At 40.8% G+C, this 7,091-nt stretch overlaps 1 long non-coding RNA gene across 1 annotated transcript; it reads left to right on the top strand.

Annotated features, from left to right (window-relative positions):
- Positions 1–271: 271 nt before the first annotated feature.
- On the top strand, positions 272–6,560 carry LOC139076507 (uncharacterized). The gene is made up of 2 exons (XR_011528204.1): positions 272–430; positions 962–6,560. It is a non-coding gene; the product is annotated as an uncharacterized lncRNA (long non-coding RNA).
- Positions 6,561–7,091: the final 531 nt, after the last annotated feature.

Genomic DNA, 7,091 nt, shown 5'->3' on the forward strand with positions numbered 1-7,091 from the left:
CCTCTCTCCCTGACCCTGCAAGCCTCATGGCACCAGCCCATATTTTTTCCAAACTGATCAAGACAGAGCTTCCCGCCTCTTCCCAGCTTCCTTAGCCGGGAGCAGATTTGCCAAACAGCTGCTCAAGGTTTGGCACGTTGCCCAGGATGTCCCCATCCTGACAAAAAAAAGAGATGAATGGGACAAGGCCAAGGTCCTGCCTCATCTGCATTCTCTCTGGCTCTCCAGAGATTGCCCTCTATGCCTCAGGCTCCCGCGTCTCCCCAGAAGCATTCGCGCTTGGAGCATGCATGGAGAAGCATGAGAGAGAGAGTGCTGGGCCAACCCTCCATCCTGAAGTCAGGGGCGCACAATGGTTTCTAAGGCCCTGCTGCCTCTCCCTCCTTGTCACTGTCCGAAGATTCCCCGCCGACCAATCCGGGACAGGAGGGTAAGTCTGGGGAGCCTGTGAAGCAGGGAGTGCAGATGAGTGGAGGCATCTTCCTTTGCTCCCCTAGTCAGGCCTGAATGTGAGCAGAGCCAAGACATAAGAGAATATCAGCCCAGGGGTGCCACTAAAGTCCTAGCAGTCCGAGGGGGTTAAATGTCAGCAGCACCTGGATACAGTTACAGAGGCCAAGACAGAGCCTGTCCAGGACCTCAGAATGGGGACAGGGGTATGTGAGGTTGCTTCTCTTAAAGCAATGCTATGGCTTATGGTGCTGGGGAAGGAAGCCTCATGTCTGTACTAGATGATGATTCTTCGAGGTAAGCTGGGCAGGAAGGAGGAAGGGGGAAGCTACACATTTCCGAAGCACACGATTGGCCTTAAAAATTGCGTCAAACTAACATTCTACTTTTGAAGCCATAAAAAAAAGTAATAGTTCATATTTATTAAGTGTTTAGGCACTGTGATAAATTATCTTCATCATTTCAGTTAATCCATATGATAAACCTAAAAGATATAATTCCCATTTTACAGATGTGAAAATTGAGGCTCAAAGAGCTTAAATGATTTGCCCAAGTTTGCCAACCTAGTAAGCAGTGGCGTCCTGATTCAAACTCAGATCTGATGACTGCAAAGTCCAGGTACTCAGCCATTTTACTATGCTGGAGCCTCTTCCTTCCTTCTTTCCTTTATTCATTCGTTCAAGAAATAGTGACCATCTACTATGTACTAAACACACGTTATCATGGGGATATAATAACTAACTAGATAGACATGGTCCTTACCCTCATAGAGCTCATCTTCCGGTGGGGAAAAATAAACAAGTAAATAAGTAAACAGCATACTTACAGACTGTGATAAATCCTATGACTACTATAAGATTGTTTTAAAGCAAAGCCTTTTTTTTTTTTTTTTTAAAGATTTTATTTTTTCCTTTTTCTCCCCAACGCCCCCCGGTACATAGTTGTGTATTCTTCGTTGTGGGTTCTTCTAGTTGTGGCATGTGGGATGCTGCCTCAGCGTGGTCTGATGAGCAGTGCCATGTCCCCGCCCAGGATTCGAACTAACGAAACACTGGGCCGCCAGCAGCGGAGCGCGCGAACTTAACCACTCAGCCACAGGGCCAGCCCCAAAGCAAAGCCTTTTTTTAAGAATCTAGTAATCAGTGGAAGGGAAGGGGTCCTATATAAACTCTCCTTATACTGAATTTGTCTAAGTAAAGTATACTATTTCAAGGAGGTTCCTTGACACTTAGCCGTTTTATTTCATCTGAATTCTTCCCTGGTTGAGCAAAACTACAGTTTCATTAGTAGTAGTATTCTTTTACTATTCTGAATTCAATGTTTCCAAATCCAAGACATCCATTTCAAAGGATCTGGGTTTATATAATCTAACTGTGTGAAATGTTTAGAGAGGCATCCCCAGGAAAGCTGAAATTACACCCTGGGAGGAATGGGGGAAGGAACCATGGAAGGCTTTCCAGTAGGAAGGGATGACTCGCTCCCACACAACATACCCATCTTTCCCTCCAAGTGCTAGAGCTGTGTGAAAATCTCCCATGAAAGACGACAGGATGTGAATTCAACCCATAATTTGAAAGACAAGTATATCAGATGAAAAGTGATCTAAACAGTATTATTATATTCAATTATTATCATTGTTCTTCCATGGAGTTAGAAGATTTAAATCTGAGCTATCTTTTTTTCTTTATGTTCACAAATACCCAGGAGGAAGGGAGGTAGTAGATGCTTGTATTCCCATCATTCCTTAAACAGCGTTTGAATTAAAAATACCTGCCCCCTACTTCTCTGACAGGGACCTGGGGTATAATTAGATTAGCATCTCTCAACTGCTTTAGGTTTCCCAGAGATAGGCATTAGGTAAACATAGGTATTATTATTGTTATCATGGTGTCATTATGTTATTGTCATTGTGTGGATTCTCCCATACGCAGGATGGGATGCTAGCCTAGAACATTATTTGTCTAGTGCTTTGAGCCTAGCTGAAAGGCACGTACATGTTGTCTTGTGTTAGAATCATTGCTGTGATTATTGTTGCATTTATGGTTATTGAAGAATGAACCAATTTTCAAACTCATCTCAACAACGCTCCAATATTTTTTATGTCTCCTGTGTGATTGCAATGGTGTGTTCTTCCATGTCTGTTTAATGGCCTGGGGTAAGACAGCACCCTGGGCTTCAGACATCACCTGGGGAAAATGGGAGACAGGTAGGATCTCTTAGGATGGTGCTTTCTTAGCCTCGTTGGACTAGAGCCTGCAAGAGGGTGCAGGGCCCCAGGCCCACTGACAGCCAAACTCTAATGAGTCATTCTGGTTAAAACCAACTTTGAGAGACTCTTCTATCACATGTGCTACCTCAAGCAGCCGCAAATGGCTATTCAGAAAAAGATTAAGATGGGATCCATTTCAAAAAGAGGAAGGAAGAAGAGCTATAGAGCCTAACGGCCCACAAGAGAATCATTTTATGAGATTAAAGTAGTTGATTCATCACTAAATAGACCAGCTGGTAAAGTTGTATGGTTCATTTGAGGAGGGCATTCATAAATCCAAAGATTTATGTTACTGGTGATGGAAATTTTATTTTGGAGTTTCTGAGTTTGGGCCCTGCCTTATTTTATCTTGCTGTATTCTGACAATGTCATACTCAAAGGTCCTTTTCATTCCACTGTATTGTTTTTTTCTCCCAGTGAATTCTACTATTATTAATCTTCTCACAACTGTGTTTACAGATGTGGCCATAATTATTTACTGAAGCCTCACTCTGAAGGTTTGTATTGTCTTTCACTTCCTCCACTGAAAGCCTCATGTTTTATAAACCTGAGAATCCAAAAAACTGCATAATTTCTAAATGTGAGATGATGGATCCTTTTCTCTACTTCCCATCTCATAGCTGTAGTTCTTCATAGGGTTGAATATCACCACATTTAAATGAAGGAAAAACCTCCCAATTGATGAGACAACTGCTCACTGAAATTTTTACATGTATTCAGGCCTCAGACTGTTATCGCTCTGCGTGGTTTATTAAACGTGTTTGTAATAACAGAGTTATCACTCTCTTCGAATTCGATAATTGCCTCTTGAGACAGTGTTTCATGCGGTGCTGAGACTGTCATGGTGGAGAAAGTATTTTATTCTCCTCTCATGAGGAATCCCCACCTTGTCCTGTCTGTGGAAAGACAAAGCTACTTGGATACTAAAGATGGGATATATGCGGTTGCTGGGCAGACCTGGGCTTTGGACGCAAATAATCTAGGAAAAGAGCGACGGTGACTTGAACTGCTATTTCTCATAGAGTCTGGGGGAGCATTTCATAGGCAGCTACAGGTTGCAGCTGGTCTGGCGGTGATTTTGTGCGCCTGAGTGCTGAGGCCGGCACTTTATTATCAGAACAGAACAAATCTAGGCTGATGCGCGTGGTATAAAGAATCGCAGGGAGCCTCCGCACCACATTCTGCGGCCATTCTTTCCAGTTTTTCTGCTGGTGCACTCCGGATAATTGCAGTTTAATTGGGTGACATGAAATGAAAACTGTGTCCACATTATCCAGGATTATCTTTTTCCTGAAGCCTGCCACCAGTTGAAAGGAGCCCATTTATCAGACCAAAGAGCTTCGCTCGGTTGCTTTTACGAACAGAGAAGAGTGTGAGAACAGGCTGGGCAAGGGAGAAAGGGAGCTGACAGCTAAGAAAAATTATTTCAGTTGTTTATCATGAGGAAAGTTTATCTGATTCTTTACAAAATGATATGGAGGCCGGAGTGTCGAGCCATGAGTAATGAACATTGACCAAGTTTGCTTCCTCCACTGGTCGGACCCAGCACTGCCTCTCTTTTGTGTGGGCACAGATCAACTTTAAAAGCTTCTTTCAAGCAGCATGAATGCACTTCATTTTACCAAAAAGAACTTTGTATTGATAGCTAGAAAAAAGGAAGGTTGTTTAAAAAGGAAGGGTAGACAATCGGGACAAAATGAGGAGCTTTCAGTTTCTATTATGAGCATGTCGCTCCATTCTTCTCTTCTGTTTATACATTCCCTGCACAATAATGTCTCTTTGCAGTAATATGTTTCCCCTTTTACACTATTCATATTGAAAAAGCCCTCACATCATGACCCTGGTAATAAATACCATAGAAATGTGGGTATAATGTCAATTTGCATTCTGTGAGAAGATCAAGGTAAACCTAACGTCCAGAATATTCTGCTAATACTCATTCATCATTCTCCAGATCCAGGTAAAAGAGAGACCTTGTCACTACATTGCAAACCCCTTCTGTTGCTATTGCATTTGTGTGAACATTTTAGCCTAATGCATCAATTGTTAAGTAGAAAGAGCAGTCTTTGAAATTGTCTATTGCGCTCAAATCCCTAGCTGCACAAGGTCTGGGCAGGAGGCGTTTCTATTCAGAAGGAAATAGAAGGCTTTAGTTCAGTAAGCACAGTGTGGGTGAAGGTTACGGAGGATATTGTGGGTTTTTTAAATAAAAGTTTTCGAATGGGAGAAAACTCATTATCTCTAATGGCAACAGTGAATATGGAGTCAATATCTGGTGGAGCAGTATGCTGTGGAGCTGAAGTCCTTGCATTTGCAGTTATCCATCAATGGCTGGTTGACATCGGGCTATCCTAAATGCGTTAGGCAGAAAATTTTTCCTGTTGTGGAAGTAAACTCTTAGTCACACGTCTTAGTCCTTCGGGAGGTGTACATCGTGTTATCACACACATGGATCCATTATTCTCTGTAATATTTGGTGTTCAATTTGATATTGACCTTCAAAATTAAGGAGAGGAAAAGCTATAAATTAATCTGAAAGATCAAAATTAGATATTATGCACATGTTATGAATAGATGGTTAATTCTATTCATTGATTATGTATTGAGGTCACATAACTCAGCTACCTCTAGAACTCCAGCCTTCCATTTCTCTTCTCTCAGAGCAGATACTAAAGTGTCAGTAATGTTCCCAAAGCAATGACTTTCTGTAGGATTTGGATGCTCTCTTTGTATTTTCCATACTGACCAGGGAGTATATAAGTTTAGAGAAGCAGGCATTTGGAGGATAGCTGTAATTCCCATAAGGCAATCTTTTTCTGTTTTTTTTTATTACTAGAATAATAATTTGCAAAATTTTTGAATGAGGGGTATGGTTTTAAAAATTTTTGTTTTACAATTTGTTATTCTCATTCCAGCCCACCTGCTTAGAGATGTTTAAAGTCAAATACTTTTTCCTGTTATTTGTTTCCCTCTCTCCTGTATCTATGCTATCTATAATTACTATATTCCTGGGGACCTCTCTACTTTCATTGATTTTTCTTTCTATTTGAATTATTATGCTTTTATGTTTATTTTCAATAATGTGTGATTTATTCAGAAAGAAAAAAGTTATATGTCAATTATATCTCAATAAAACTGGGGGGGAAGAAAAGGAAAGTTAAAAAGGAAGAAATCACTTTTAATTTTTTGCCAAAAAGCCTGAGCACATAACTAACTCTACTGGAAATCTCTGAATCTGACAGTATGTAGAAAAACTCAAATAAAATGGGAATTCGACAGAGCCTCTTTGTGTGTTAGGAGAATTGACCCAATCACATATTATTATCATCTCAATTTAAAATTTTAATTTATTCCCTTGCTCTTAAAAAGGACCTTCTAGCCCGTATGCCACACTTACAGCCACAACCCAGAACAAGAAAGTTTGACATTAGGTTATTTTAAGAATTCATTCACTTCTTTCCAGACACAGAAGAAATAATGTCTGCCTGACTCATCTTTGCTCCTCTGGCAGAAATGAAAAATATACACATAGGCAGACAAACCCCATGTCAGACTGATTTGTAAAAGCCTGGAGATGAGTGTTGTGGGATCTGAAAACTATTTGTCAAATAGCCATGCCTACTTACGCTGCCTTCCTCCCGGTCAGCAAGGAAGACGTCTCGGATTAGGCTTATAACGAACACTGGAATGCTTTTCTTTACGTTAGATATCAGAACTCTGGATGTCTGTTCAAATATACTTATCCTCTGAAAAAGAGTTGGATACAAAATCGCAAAAAGTGAGGATGTCACACACTGACTGACAGAATATGTATGATTATTGTCCGTCAAGGCAGCAAAAAGAATCCCATATGTCGGGAGCACAGACATGGATTACATACCTCCTGTCTGCTGGCACATGGGATGGATATGAAAAAGAAAAAGTCAGATCATAGCAGAACAAAATATGACAAAGCAAAACAGACCAACCCAGAAATTCCAGAAAACTCACAAGGCTGAGCAAGAGGGCCCTGGAGCTCTCCTACCCATTTCCTCTATGTGTGGGTTTTAGGCAAGTACTGAGTGGTTTCTTATTTACTATTTTCCCTCAGCTACCCATTCAAAACACAACTGGGAGCAGAATACAAGTATTGTTTTTTGAATCTGGATAAGGAGACAACAAAATAGTGTGTTTTCATGTAACTGAAAAGTAATGATTATGTAAGAAATCATCAGAGGGTGTAGAAAGTCACTATAGATGACTCCCCAGGGATATGGACTCCGTCTACTGCTGCAATAAAACAGTACCAAAGGGACTCTTTAAAAAAAGTACTGCAAATGAAACAAAAAACATGTTCATAATAGTGGCCGATGTTTATTGAATGCTTACCATG

Source organism: Equus przewalskii, chromosome 16, assembly GCF_037783145.1.
Source record: "Equus przewalskii isolate Varuska chromosome 16, EquPr2, whole genome shotgun sequence".
Classification (NCBI taxonomy): Eukaryota; Metazoa; Chordata; class Mammalia; order Perissodactyla; family Equidae; genus Equus; species Equus przewalskii.